Below are 14,729 nucleotides of genomic sequence, written 5' to 3'. Positions count from 1 at the left end.
TTTCGAGGTGTCATTAGTTTAAGGTGCATGGGAAAAAGTTTAAAGGAGATGTGCGAGGCAAGTTTTTTAGAAGGTGGTGAATGTCTGGAACAAGGAGGAGGTGGCATTTAAGGGGCATCTAGACAAGTACATGAATAAGATGGGAATGGAAGGAAATGGCCTCCATAAGTGCATACGGTTTTGGTTGAGGCAGACATCATGGTTGGCTCAAACTTGGAGGGCCGAAGGGCCTGTTCCTATGCTGTACTGTTCTTTGTTCAAGATTTTGAGCAACTGTATCAAACCTCTCCTTAACCTTCTCTGCTGTGAGGGAGAAAACCCCAGCTTCTCCAGTCTCTCCATGGAACTGAAGTCTTTCATCCCTCAGTGCGTTATGGTAAATCCCCTTTGCACACACTCTTACAGTGTTCACTCCCTTGGTTAAGTGCGGTTCCCAGAATTGGCTTTAGTTGTGTTTAGCAAACTTCCTTTCTTTTCTATGAAGCCAAGAACACTACTGTGTGACCACCTTTTCAACTTGTCAGTCCTGTCACCGACAAAGTCTTGCTTATGTAGAATTCAAGGTCTCCTTGTACCATTTAGTTTTTATTGCCCTTTGCTCAGGACTCTATTACCTAGAGAAAATACTTCCTCTCTAGTGACATTATCTAATGCTTTAACTAACTTAAACCACCTCCATTAGATTACTGTTTAATCTTTTACACTCTGAAAACTGCAAGGCACAGGTTAGTCATCCATAAAATAGCCAGTTAGGTAAGCCCTCTTTGTACAGGGGGCTCTAGTTTAGAGGGAACACAAGGTTAGAAATTTCCCTGTGTGCTATTTTAACACACTGATCAAATTGCTGTGTTCTCGCTATTAATAGGCAGCCTAGCTGTTTTTGCAAAAATAATTGATGACTTGGTTAAAACAGGAAACATGAGAATTCCTGTCAGAGTCAAAAATGACACGCGCCGCCCCCCCCCAAAAAAAAACTCTACCTCAAGAATTTTCTGGTCAGTCTGACCTACTGTCAAAACGTTTCTGTGGATTCAGGGAAAAATATGTATGATGTGCATCCTCTAAACAGAGTTTACAGAGCTGAGGAAGCAAATTAGCCTTTGAATTGGAGTCAGCAGTTTCAACACAATTCAATGCACAGCAGATACCTGGCACGGAATGGATACTGTTTTGTGAGTTTTGATGAGAAAGCTGCACTTAAAGGGAATAGAAATATACTTGCTGGTGGACAGTGGGTAGCACTGCTGCCTCACAGTGCCAAGGACCGAGGTTCAATTCTGGCCTTTGGGTAACTGTCTGTGTGGGTTTGCACATTTTCCCTGTGTCTGCGTGGGTTTCCTCCAGGTGCTCCGGCTTCTTCCCACAATTCCAAGATATGCAGGTTAGGTAGATTGGCCATGTTATATTACCCCTTTAGTTCCAAAAAATATGCAGTTTAGGTGGATTGACCATGCTAAATCTAAAAGGCCTGTTTCTGAGCTGTAATTTTCTATGGTTTGACCAGAGGGCATGGGTTAGGGGTGAAAGGAGAAAAGTTTAAAGGGAATATTAGGGGGGGCTTCTTCATGCAGAGAGTGGTGGGTGTGTGGAATGAGCTGCCGGATAAAGTGGTAAATGCAGGGTCACTTTTAACATTTAAGAGAAACTTGGACGGGTTCATGGGTGAGAGGGGTGTGGAGGGATATGGTCCAAGTGCAGGTCAGGCAAAAAATGGTTCAGCACAGACAAGAAGGGCCAAAAGGCCTGTTCCTGAGCTGTCATTTTCTATGGTTCTAATTGCCCCTTAGTGTTCCAAGATGTCTAGGTTAAGGGGATTAGCGGTGCAAATACGTGGGTCTATGGGGATAGGGCATGGGTGGGATGCTCTGTCGAAAAGTCAAAGCAGACCTGATGGGCCAAATGGCCTTCTTCTGCATTGTAGAGATTCGATGATTTATTCTGGGAGGCAGCCGAAGTTTCAATCAGCTAGGATAGAGCAACAGTTAGCACTCTGGCTTTTCCTTCCCAAAACTGCTTATGTTTGGGTTGCTTACATCTGTTAAGATAATAAAATCTGGTATTCTCATTCACCACAGCAATTCCACCCAAAAAAATAACTCCCAGTAGGATGCTCGGCTCCTACCTGTCCTGACTAATGTGCTATGCATAATGGGGGGTGCCGTACTTTTCAAGTCATTTCAGATTTGGCAGCCCAGGACCGTCAACTTGATCATTTCTTGGCCTTTTGGCTAAGATCAGATGTAATGCCTGTTCTTGTCGGTTTGGGTCTTTAAGCCTCTTTTGTAGTGGTGAGGGATTGGATTGGAATTGAATTTGAAATTGACTTTTGGAGCAAGTGAGGAAGTAGATTAAGGGCTTGCCCTGTCCATTCTGCACATTGGCTTCGGAAACTCTGAGAATGCAATGAAATTTTAAAAAGAAACTTTTCTCACTGTAGAAGTGTAAGTATGAGCAGCAAAGCCTTTCCATTCCTCCATTTCAGAAGCAGTTCCTGATTAGAAGAGAATCTTTCTGATTGACTCTGTTCATCTTGCCAGGCAGACTCTTACCAGGGGAGAGATATTTAGCTGCTGCGTCTCTGCTTCCTCAGCGTAGGGTTCATGTTCCATTGAAAGTGTGTTCATAAACAAAAGTAAGTATTGAGGTGGAGAGATGGATTTCCCCTCAGGAATTGTTGGTCTTTACTATGAACAGAAGAATGACAATGATCTTAAAAATGTCAAAGTGGAGATATTTCAGAAGATATTTCCAACCACGAGCGGCATGGTGGCACAGTTTCTGCCTCACAGTGCCAGGGACCTGGGTTTGATTCCCGCCTTAGGTCACTGTCTGTGTGGAGTTGTGCATTTTCCCCGTGCCTGCATAGCTTTCCTCCGGGTGCTCCAGTTTCGTCCCACAGTCCAAAGATGTGTGGGTTACGTGGATTAGTCATGCTAAATTGACCCTACTTTTGGGGGGATTAGCATGATAAACATACAGGGATAGGGTATATTTATGCAGTTTCAATGGGCCAAATGGCCTCTTTCTGTACTGTAGGGATTCTCAGTGAATGCCCTCAATACTTTGTTTGCAGGTCTTAAGGACCTGGATAATTTTAAATGTATTTATTATTGTCACGAATAGGCTTACATTAACGCTGCAATGAAATTATTGTGAAAATCCGCTAGTCGCCACACTCCAGTGCCTGTTCAGGTTCACTGAGGGAGAATTTAGCATGGCCACTGCACCTAACCAGCACATCTTTTGGACTGTGGGAGGAAACCAGAGCACCCAGAGGAAACCCACACAGATACTGAGAGAATGTGCAGACTCTGCGCAGACAGTGACCCAAGCCAGGAATCAAACACTGGTCCCTAGCGTTGTGAGGCAACTGTGTTAACCACTGAGCCACCATCATCATAGGGTCAGCTGTGGATCAATCTGAGTATGCAGATTGTGAGTTCAAGTTCCATGTTGGAGACTTGAATATATAATTTTAGGCTTAGTTTTCAGTACAGTACTGAGGGAGTGCTGCACTATCTGTGGTTCTGTCTTTCAGGTGAGATGTTAAAATGTGGCTCCATTTGTTCTTTCTGGGGTGGGGGGAGGGGGAGCATTAAAACCCTCAGTGTTTCCTCTTCCCCAGCTGTTCACTCTGCCCCAACGTATTCACTGTAAGAAGTCTCACAACACCAGGTTAAAGCCCAACCTCTTAAAGTCCTGTTGGACTTTAACCTAGTGTTGTGAGACTTCTTACTGTGTTTACCCCAGTCTAACACTGGCATCTCCACACCAATGTATTCACACAGCTTTTATATGAAGTCTCTGAGCCTTCCTAGAAAGTAGAAACCTTTGAAATCCTCTCTATTTCATTGAAAATCTTTGATCTCTTTCAACTTCACAGTGCAGTATTTTGAAACAGCCTTTGATTGACAGCTCGATGTGGTTTCCTACTCGGCCTCCAGTCAGCAATGTTTATTTACCTTTCCCCTCAAATCTGAATGCATCCCAAGTACCTCCATTGTTCCTAATCACAATGTTCACAAAGATTCTAAGCCTGATTGACAGATTTGGTTACTTAACTATTTAATCCTTTTGGAGAATCCAGCTGCCCAAAGAGCACAGAGGTTAAAGTGACCAGGTAGGAATGAAGGTGTTGATCATCACAGATCACCATGCCAGGGGTGATCTTCAGGTCTGCCAGGGGTAAAAGGGGCAGTTGATCCACGGGACCCCAATCCCAATGGACAGTGCAGAGATAAACCCTCATGTCCCCAGCTCAAACCCACCCAACTTTCTAGGACTCTTGAGAACTCTTCCTCTGCAATCTGGCAGTGATAGAGGAAACAGGGGCACTGGACCTACCACCTTGCCCCTCCTAGGGCTCCAAAGCACCAGACCAGGATGGCAGGGACTCTGGTCCATTGGCACTGCCAAAGTGTGTGGACTGTTTGGAAGTCTGAGGAGAGAGGGGGCTGAGTAGGGGTTTATGTGAGGATCTGGGAGGGTGGGTATAGCTGGATCACCCTTAAACCTGCATATTGTTGGGGGAATGTGACCCGTTATTTGAATGGTAAGGATGTCCCTCCTTGCAGTAGAGTTTGTGGTGCTCCCCTGGCCAGTGGTGGGGTGAGGGAGGTCACCATTTCCATTTTTGTGAGGGAGAGGAACTGTCCGCAAAATCAGATCGGATTCCCTCATCTGTGAACAACAGGGCTGGCTGATGTGAGATGCCGGATGTGTTCACTTACATCCATCTAACCCCACTTGACAGATGTGAATCCCACCTGACAGATGTTGCCAGCACCCAGCGTGAAATCCTCCCATTTTCACGCAGCGGGAGCACAGCCTGAAAACAGGATAATCACGGCCTATATTAATGATTTGGATGCAGATATGGAGTTTGGGTCCCAAAACCGAAAAATCCCACCTGAGGGCAATTCCCGTGGCAGACAGTGGGAAAATTCCCCTGAGAAAGGATATACTGGAGCTGCTGCAGAGGAGATTCACTTGAGTGATTCTGGAGTTGAGCTGTTTGGCTTATGAGGAAAGACTGAGTAGACTAGGACTATACTCACTGGAATTTAGAATGAGGGGGGAATCTTATAGAAACATATAAAATTATGAAGGGAATAGATAAGATTGAAGCAGGGAGTTTATTTCCACTGGTGGGTGAAACCAGAACTTATTTAGACAAGTTCTATTTTGTTCCTCTAACCTAAATGGATAACCTCACACTAACCCATGTTAAATTCCACCTGCTAAATTTTGGCCTGCTTACCTAACCTATCCATTTGTAAATGTCTTATTTCCTCATTGCAACTTGCTTTTCCAAATATTTTAGTGTCATCTGCAAGTTTGGCTATAGTACATCAGGACATAGTAAAATAAGAACTAGGAGCAGGAGTAGGTCATCTGGCCCCTCAAGCCTGCCCAGCCATTCAATAAGATCATGGCTGATCTTTTCGTGGATTCAGCTCTACTTACTCATCCATTCACCATAACCCTTGATTCCTTTACAGTTCAAAAATCTATCTATCTTTGCCTTAAAAACATTCAATGAGATAGCCTCAACTGCTTCACTGGGCAGGGAATTCCACAGATTCACAATCCTTTGGGTGAAGAGATTTCTTCTCTACTCAGTCCTAAATCTGCACCCCCTGCCCCCCCCACTTATTCTGAGGCTTTTCCCCCAAGTTCTGGTATATAAGATGCTAAAGGGAATGGATAGAATTGGTGGAGAGAGGATGTTCCCCCTTGGTGGATATTCTAGAATGAGAGGCCATAGTTTTAGGCTAAGTGATGGCAGATATAAAACAGAAATGTAGAAGAATTACTTATAGGGTTGTGAATCTGTGGAATTCTCTATCCCAGAGTGCAGTGGACGCCGAAACGCGAAACAATAGATTTTTAATTAGTAGCAGGATGAAGGGTTATGGCGCGTGGGCAGGTGAGGCTGGGATCAGCCACGATCGCGTTGAATAGCAAAACAGGCTTGAGGGGCAGAATTGCCGACTCTTTCTCCTAATTCTTCTGTTGTCACATAGTGCAATAATTTCTTGTCGATCACTCAGGATTTATGACTACAGCAATCCCTTCCTTAGGCTTCTGGAGAGTTATGCTGTGGATGCTCACCAATGACCTCCATGTTTATGAAGAGTGCAAAATGATTTGCTAGTCAGTCAACACTGCACTGAATTTTATTTGCTTCAAATTTTCCAGGTGCCTACGGTGATCCTTGCCTTGCTCAGCAGCTCAAAGTAGATCACTAATCTACTAGTCAGGCTGGGCGTCCCAATAGGTTGCTTTCTCAATGGATCCCACAAATCATTTTCACAAATTGATGAGACCTCCATTGGATTAAACTGAGAACAATGGATATGGTCTTAAAAGCTCCCTACCATGTCCAATGTAACGCAAACACCTTATCCAAAACACTAAAGTTTATTTAGTAGTGTCATAAGTAGGTTTACATTAACACTGCAATGAAGTTACTGTGAAAATCCCCCAGTTGCCACACTCCGATGCCTGTTCAAGTACACTGAAGGAGACTTTAGCATGGCCAATGCACCTAACCAGCATGTCTTTTGGGAAGAAACCAGACCACCTGGAGGAAACCCATGCAGACATGGGAAGAACAGGCAAACTCCAGACAGATGATGACCCAAGCCGGGAGTCGAACCTGGTCCCCGGTGCTGTCAGGCAGCAATGCTAACCACTGTGCCATGTTCACTCTTCCAATTCATCATGCTAGCCAGGGTGAATCAGGATCATGAATCAAGTCGGTCGACTGATAATTGAGAATATCAGCAGTCGTGGTGAACCGCTCCTGTACTGAAGCTGAAGAATGGATATAACAAGATGTGTGGGACTACAGTACATCTGATAGAACAAGTCTTTAGCAATCTGAGGCCTTCTTTCAGATATCTGGACCAAAGTGACAGAGCACTGCAGTACAGACCCCCAGCAAAGTGTCAAACAATTGCTGATGTTACCAAGCAGAAACATTTATTGTGTCCTGGGGTACCAGAAGAATGATGTTCATCCATCGCTACATCTTGAGGAGGTTGCCCAGGAGGAGGCAGCATGAGAGATTGGCTAGCCTGCAGCAGAAAGGAGACACTGAAATATGGTTGATTACTTTTCAGAACAAGAATGGTGAAATAAAAGCCTCCCTCAGATTGCAATAAGACTTGGATTATTAAAGGCTGACTTGACTCAGTGACAAAAATCTTTCAATTCGACTAAGATCAGCAATCAAGGGAAAAATGAACTTTGAAGTCCATGTGGCAAAAGCATTTTTGTTCAATCCATATGAATATACTTTGGGATTTTGTGCCCCCTGTTCACCTTGGACACAAAATCCTGTCAGAAATCAATGATCTCTTCATTGAGGTCTCTTTTTCAGATTCTCCCTGTCTCTTACCAGTGGCATAATGAGATTCCTGCCCAGAAAGGTTGGGAATCTTATTTAAATAAATTAGAATGTAATTAAAGGGCTTCCCCTTCCCCATATGCTTCCTCCAAATTGGGACCCCCACCCCCCCCAACCCCCCTCACTGATGTAATGTTACATTGATGAGGTTTACATATTTTCAAGAACAGTAACCAGGCAGAGGGAACCCAACAGAGCACATGGGTAGAGCCCTCTTGGAGGTGTAGGGGGGAAGAGAGAGACCTACCCAGGCAGTACCCTGGCACTGCCCCTGTCAGGAGCAGAGTCAGGAGGCAGTTCTGGAGCAGTACCAAGGTGCGAAAGGGCAGTGCCAAGTGGTTATCAGGGGGCAATGCCAGGGTGACAAAGGGCAGTGCCTAGTGGGACCCTCTGGGGACCTCCATTTGTGGGGGGTGAATTTACCCTTATCCATGGGGAGGAAGTATTGGTTCCTTGTGACTGTGGGAGTTTTCCCCTTGTGCAAGCATGGGTGTGGGGGTCTTAGTGTACGTGGTTATGGGGGGAGGGGTGGGTGAGTTCTTTGTTTTTTGAAAGATTGGAGCCCCCTTCGAACTCTGGATTCCCAAGTGAGCCTTTCAAACATTGAATTTGGTGGATTGGGATATCCCGCTGCTGGGATTGGCCGGAAAATTCTAGTCTAGGTCACGGTTGATGCATCTTAACTCCATTAACTTGCCTTTGTTTCATGCTTCTTGCCTAACAAAAATCTATGAAACTTTTAATTGATTTCTCACCTCCCCAGGCTTTTGGTGTTGAGAGTTACAAATTTGCACTACTATCCATTAACTATTTCCTGATTGTAATAAGGCGAGGTGACTCGATATAACAAACGACTAAGGGTTTATTGATGAGAAGAACAAAGGGTTCAATAGCACAATTAATGCCAGTCTATTGCGAACAACTGAAGCCCTCCAGCCCTGGGACCTCTCGCCCTCATTTCCAATTGGTCCACTTTGCATTCTCACGCTCTATTGGCTTCAGCTCAGTCACATGGCCCGCAGAGTATCGACTCTTAAAGGGACCACGCTACCACGCTGACAGAGAGGTCGGGAGTGGGCAGAAACCCATTCGGTAGGCCATCCAAGAAACTGGACAATCTCCCTCGCCCACTGTCCCCACCCTGCCTACTCACCCTCTGGCGAGGGTATGCAAAATTCCGCCCATTTCTTATAGATGTGCCTATAGCTCACATTTCTAATCATCTAATATTTTTATTATTTCATGGGATGTGGGCATCATTGGCTCGGCACATGGGAATAGTTTAGGGAGGATGTGCGGCCAAAGGGCCCCAATACGTGGTGAATCATGGGTCTGCAGTGGCCGCCTCACAGGCCTCGAGGATGACCCCCTTCATTCCTTGCAAATATCAAGACTTCAATAGTACCAATGCTGGCCTCCCTGACGAGTTATTTCAAGAGCTCAGGGTTTCCAAGCCATCATTGACTATATTTAGCCCAGTCTCTCTGTCCATTAGCTTGATGGAGCAAAGTTCCAGCACAAACTGAACTGTTAGGACGGTATCTCCTAGGATCGCGGCATTCTGTACTGCATGCCACTCTTGTAGATGCCGGAGGGATGCAGCTGAGAATGGTTCCCTCCAGATCACCTCCATAGTAAGGCGAGTGACAACCAGGAATTGAAAGGTTCCCGGGGTCCTATCCCAGCCTTCCATCTTCCAATCTCCTGACAGTAGGATCAGTAAGAGGTTAAAGATGCTTGAGCAAACAGCGTATCAGACATGAGAGTGTGATACATGGTTAAGAAATAGAAGTATGAAGGATTGATTTGGAAATCAATGATACAGAAAATATCCTGGCTATGTGTGAGCTTGTACATTTTTTTGATTTGCACTTCTGAATTGCGCATCGTTAATTGTGCTTGGATATATTTTGTCTCTGCATAACGCTGTAATGTATTGGTTGTGTGAAAAGTAGTCAGCAGTGAGCGACTGCAAGAGCTCCTCAATAAACTGATGCTTGGTGCTGGAGGTGTAGCTGACATTTTGTGAAAGCAGCTGTGATTTGATCTCAGACCTCCCAAGCTGCAGGCAGTGCATTGAACCACTTACTCATCCTTGTGATTGACCCCTGCCTGCTCTGGAGTTGATGGGCTTGGTACTACTTCCTCCTCATCATCTGCCAACAGAACGAACAATCCTTTTTGAATTGTGGAGTTATGCAGCAAGCAGCAGCCCCTGTAATTTGTGACATACTTACTGTGCTGCCAGAGCTTCTGCTGAGGCGACTGAAGTGGCATTTTAGAATTCCAATTGTCTCCTTGATGATAGCACGAACACAAGTGCTTCATTACTATTGCCTTACGCAATTGACCAGAGTGGGGTCATCATACGTGATTGCAGAGGATATCCCGCTCTCCAAATGATTATCTGCATCACATTGCTCTGCCTGTGATGTGCATTGTGGATTGCCACAGAACAAAATCATTATAGCAGCTTCCGTACGAGTGTTAAAATTGGGTGGTTGGCATCACGCACTAGCTATACAGTGATAACCCTTCCTATTCATATGATTGAGGGAGGTGTTGAATTTCTTTTAATTCAGTCCTGGACATCACGGGCTGTGTCGGCATTTATTGCCCATCCCTGAGGGCATTTAAGAGTAAAGAACATTGCTGTAGCTCTGGAGTCACATGTAGACCAGGCCAGGTAAGGATTTCACATTTCCTTCTCCAAAGGACATCAGTGAATCAAATGTTTTTGTTTTATGACAATCAACAACTGTTTCATTTTACTCATCAGACTTTTAGTCATTAGACCGATAGCCAAGTTTTGCACATATGAGGACAGCCTCAACCGGGATCTTGGGTTCATGTCACACTTATCTGTAGCCCCCATGACTTGCCTGGGCTTGCAAAAATCTCACTAACTGTCCCGGCTGGAGACAATACACATTTCTTTAACCTGTGCTTAACCCTCTCTCCACGCACATTGTATGTACCTTTAAGGCTTGATTTCCTGTAAAGACTCACATTCCAACCATTATTTTGTAAATTGAGTTTTGTGTTTTTATTTGCCCTGTTTGTGAACAGAGCCTCCACTCACCTGAGGAAGGAGCAGTGCCACAAAAGCTAGTGGCTTGTGCTACCAAATAAGCCTGTTGGACTTTACCCTGGTGTTGTGAGGTCTTACGGTGGATTCCAGGCCAGAGGACACTGAAAAAGATAAACTGCTTTGGATTTTTTAATGTTTCTTTGTGGACGAGAAAGGGAGGAGCAGTCCTTCAGAACCTATAGGGAAACCCTTCTGCCCTGTATTTCCTTCTCTTGAGCTCAATCTCAGTCAGACCTGAAGACAAAGCTAGGGATGGTTCCCTTTAGTCTCCGGTGACCAGTTACTTGGTCAGGACGTTTACCAACCACCTGCTAATGATGCCAGCCTGTTAATATTGGTCAGGCCCTCCCACTCTCACTCCTGGGTAGGCCAGTCACTTAAGAGGCTGTGTTTCCAGAGGAATTATAATTGACCCCAGGGGAGGTGATGGCCTAGTGGTATTATTGCTAGATTATTAATCCAGAAACCTAGCTAATGTTCTGGGGACCCGGGATCGAGTCCCACCATGGCATATGGTAGAATTTGAATTCAATAAAAGATATCTGGAATTAAGAGTCTACTGATGACCATGAATCTATTATCAATTGTCGGAAAAATCCATGTAGTTCACTAATGTCCTTTGGGGAAGGAAATCTGCCATTCATACCTGGTCTGGCCTACATGTGACTTCAGAACCACAGCAATGTGGTTGAATCTCAACTGCCCTTGGGTAACTAGGGTTGGTAATAAATGCTGGCCAGCCAGCGACACCCATGTCCCACAAGTGAATTAAAAAAAAACCAAAATGGTCCCATTTTGAGAGCAGCCGGAGTTGGTTTCCAGATACCCTCTTGCAAATGTGGGCGCGTGGTCACACATTGGTTAGCATTGCTGCCTCACAGCAACAAGGATCCGGGTTCAATCATGGCCTTGGGTGGCTGTGTGGAGTTTGCACATTCTCCCCATGTCTGCATGGGTTTCCTCCCACAGTCTAAAGAAATACAGGTTAGGTGAATTGGTCATGCTAAGTTGCTCCTTAATGTCCCAAGATGTGCGAGTTAGAGGTATTAGTGAGGTAAATACGTGGGGTTATGGGGATAGGGCACGGTTAAGAATCAATGCACACTGGATGGGCTGAATGGCCTGTAGGGTATCTCTGAAATGTGGGTGATAAGTGACTTAGTTAGCATGCTGCCAACTCTCAAACAAGGTAGCGAGTTAGAGGTTTGATTAGTTTTCTCTAGCTATAAGGGAGCTGATAGGACTTCAACAGAGATGGTCAATTTCAGCATGAAGTCTTTAACACTAAACAAGAGAAAGGCTAAACCAACTTTCTGAAAATGTCAGTGTGGCATATTTTCACCATTATCCTCACTTCTGATGAGGAAATCAAATTCGTTGGGTTATGCTGAAAGTTTTTTATATATATAACGGATTCTTTCCATTCACTTGCTTCCTGTAAAAATAAAACAGCTTAACAGTTTGTCTCTGGTCTTGTCTCACTGAAACATTCATCCACTTGATGAAGATCAGAGGATTACAACTGAGGATGTTGAGCAATTAGGCATTGGGCAGCATCACCACACTTGAGAATTTAACAAGCAGCTACAGGAGAGGCCAGTGCCAAGTGAAGATCTAAGGCAGGTTGTGACCTTGACTGTGGCCGCTTGCATCGAACAGATGGAATAGAAATTAAAAACTGTGGGCCTGGCGGTTACTGGCTGCAAACAGCACAGAATCATAGAATCACTACAGTGGAGGAGGCCACTTGGCTGACCAAGTCTGCACAGACTCTCCGAGTGATCATCTTATCCACCTTATCGCCGTAGCCCCACATACTTATCCTGCTAATCCCCATAACCTGCACACCTTGGGACACTAAGAGACAATTTAATATAGTCAATCCACCTATTCACTACCCAGTATAATCTACCAAGTCATAGAATCCCTCCAGTTCAGAAGGAGGTGATTCGGCGCACCGAGTCTGTACTGACAACAATCCCACCCAGCTCCTACTCCAGTAATCCCACATATTTATCCTGCTGGTCCCCCTGACATTAAGGGACCATCCGGCATGGCCAATCAACCTAACCTGCATATCTTTCGGAATGTGGGAGGAAACCGGAGCACCAGGAGAAATCCATGCAGACACGGGAGAATATGCAAACTCCACAGACAATCCCTCAAGGCCAGAGTCAAACCTGGGTCCCTGGGCACTATGAGGCTACGGTGCCAACCACTATGCTACCCTGCTGCCCTAATAACATAACTATAACAGCACAGCGTATTCATGCCTCATGGTGGGAAACACATGCTGTGTGAGAAATTCAAATGGGATTCTGATCCTAGATACGTAAGAGGCCATCCTCTCCTTTCCATGCAATCGTCGATAGCCAAAATTTTCCAGCCATTCCCACTGGCAGGATCTTCCGGTCCTGCCGATGGTGACTCTCTGCCATGGGTTCCCTGCTGGAGGTGGGTACAAACAATGAGAAAAGCTGTTGAAAGCAGCGGGACTGGAAGATCTCACAATCAGCCAATGACAAATAGTCTTCGCCACCTCAAAACATGCCGGAGGGAGATGCGGGGGCAGAAAATCCCACCTTTCATCTTTATCCCCGACATTAAAATCCCTGAAGGGTCTATTCCAAACTTTGCCGATTTCTCTATAAGTCAGCCCATTAAGTAAATCTTACAGTCTAATGGCTCAACGTGTTCAGGAGGTGTGTTCTGTTTCTATCTTTTACAGAATTGCAGCTTCAGTAACAGTGTGCATTGAGTTCTCCCAGCTCTGGGATATCCTATCTGGTTCCTTATACTCCCTCTGTGGCAGTTGCTATTTACTGGAATAAGAAACACAGAAAAATATCAGAGAGAATATTGAAATTGAGCCATGATGGGTCAGGATCAGGACAGATGACCAAGGCTTGTGGTGGATGGAGCTCAGGGAAATGGTGGCTGACACTTTGTGGGAGCAGGCTTCCATTTTGAAGGCCACTCCATTCAATTTCCTTCCATTCGCTACCCCTGCATCAACAATGAATATGAGGAAAACCCAAGTCATTGAGCTTCCCACTCTAACTTTTGCTCAGATATTTCTGACCCCTCAATCTTGAAAACAACTCCTTACCTCTCCTCTCCCCTCCCTCTTGAAACCATTGTATCCCTACAGTGCAGAAAGAGCCCATTTGGTTCATTGTGTCGGCACTGAATCTCCAACAGACCATCTTGCCCAGGCCCACTCTATCCCCATAACCCTACACATTTACCATGGCTAATCCCCTAACTGACACACCTTGGGGCGCCAAGGGGCAATTTAGCACCTAACCTGCATTGGAAGGAAACTGGAGCACCCGGAAGAAACCCCAGCAGGCTGGGAGAACGTGCAAACTCCAACAAAGAGTCACCAAAGGCTGGAATAGAACCTGGGTCCCTGGCGTTGTGAGGCAGCAGTGCTAACCACTGTGTCACCGTCCTAAAATCAACACACTTTTAAAATTAATGCTCCGCATCCAATCACCACTTGATTCTCCAGCACATTAACAGTGAATATCTGAGTCTAGACCTGGATCTCATTCCTGCCCCTTTTCTGGCTTGTGACTGCTTTTGGACTGGGAAAAGGTAGCAAAGTATTGACAGCACTAACTGTGACTTTGAGATTAATGATGAGAGAGATGGCTATGCTCCAAGCGAAGCTTCATGAGTGGTCTCTGCACTGAACATTTGCTGAACGAGAAAGAGATGAGTAGGAGATCACAAGGCATCATTCAAAAGGGAGCTCATTAGTGACATTGCTGATAATTTATTAAACAACAAGAAAGGAGCAATTCCAAAATATAACAGCAACAAAAATATCTTTGAGAGAAACAAGAGCAATGTTGGCAAGTAGATTAACCAGCAATTGCTTGCGGTGCATTTGGAGCCCAGATGTGATAATTTGCATTTCTGGTTAGCACTGAGTGAAATTGTTGAGCATTTGGTCTCAATGCTCTTGTTCACAAATGTCCTATTGTGTTCTTTAACCACATTATATGTTTGGAAAAATGTTAAGACAAAAAACACAGTGCTTTTTACTCCTTGTACTTCTTTGGTTACTTTAGAGCTTGTTCAATAAATGTACAGACACAAAGTTCATATCAAATGCATTTATTGTCTGAGAGAATGTAATTCATTCTCTATTAATATTAGATCATGTGGCTATAACATTGTCGCCATAATTGGGGTGGCTTATGGTAGCACAGTGGT

The 14,729-nt window shown here is 44.9% G+C and overlaps 1 pseudogene; it reads left to right on the top strand.

Moving 5' to 3' along the window:
* The first annotated feature begins 2,208 nt into the window (after positions 1-2,208).
* On the top strand, positions 2,209-2,414 carry LOC145358932 (U2 spliceosomal RNA; annotated as a pseudogene).
* Positions 2,415-14,729: the final 12,315 nt, after the last annotated feature.

The sequence above is a fragment of the Carcharhinus amblyrhynchos genome, chromosome 26 (assembly GCF_965287045.1).
Source record: "Carcharhinus amblyrhynchos chromosome 26, sCarAmb.v2.hapA, whole genome shotgun sequence".
NCBI lineage: Eukaryota > Metazoa > Chordata > Chondrichthyes > Carcharhiniformes > Carcharhinidae > Carcharhinus > Carcharhinus amblyrhynchos.
The sequence above is the reverse complement of the archived record's forward strand: the minus strand, read 5'-3'. Positions and strand labels throughout refer to the sequence as shown.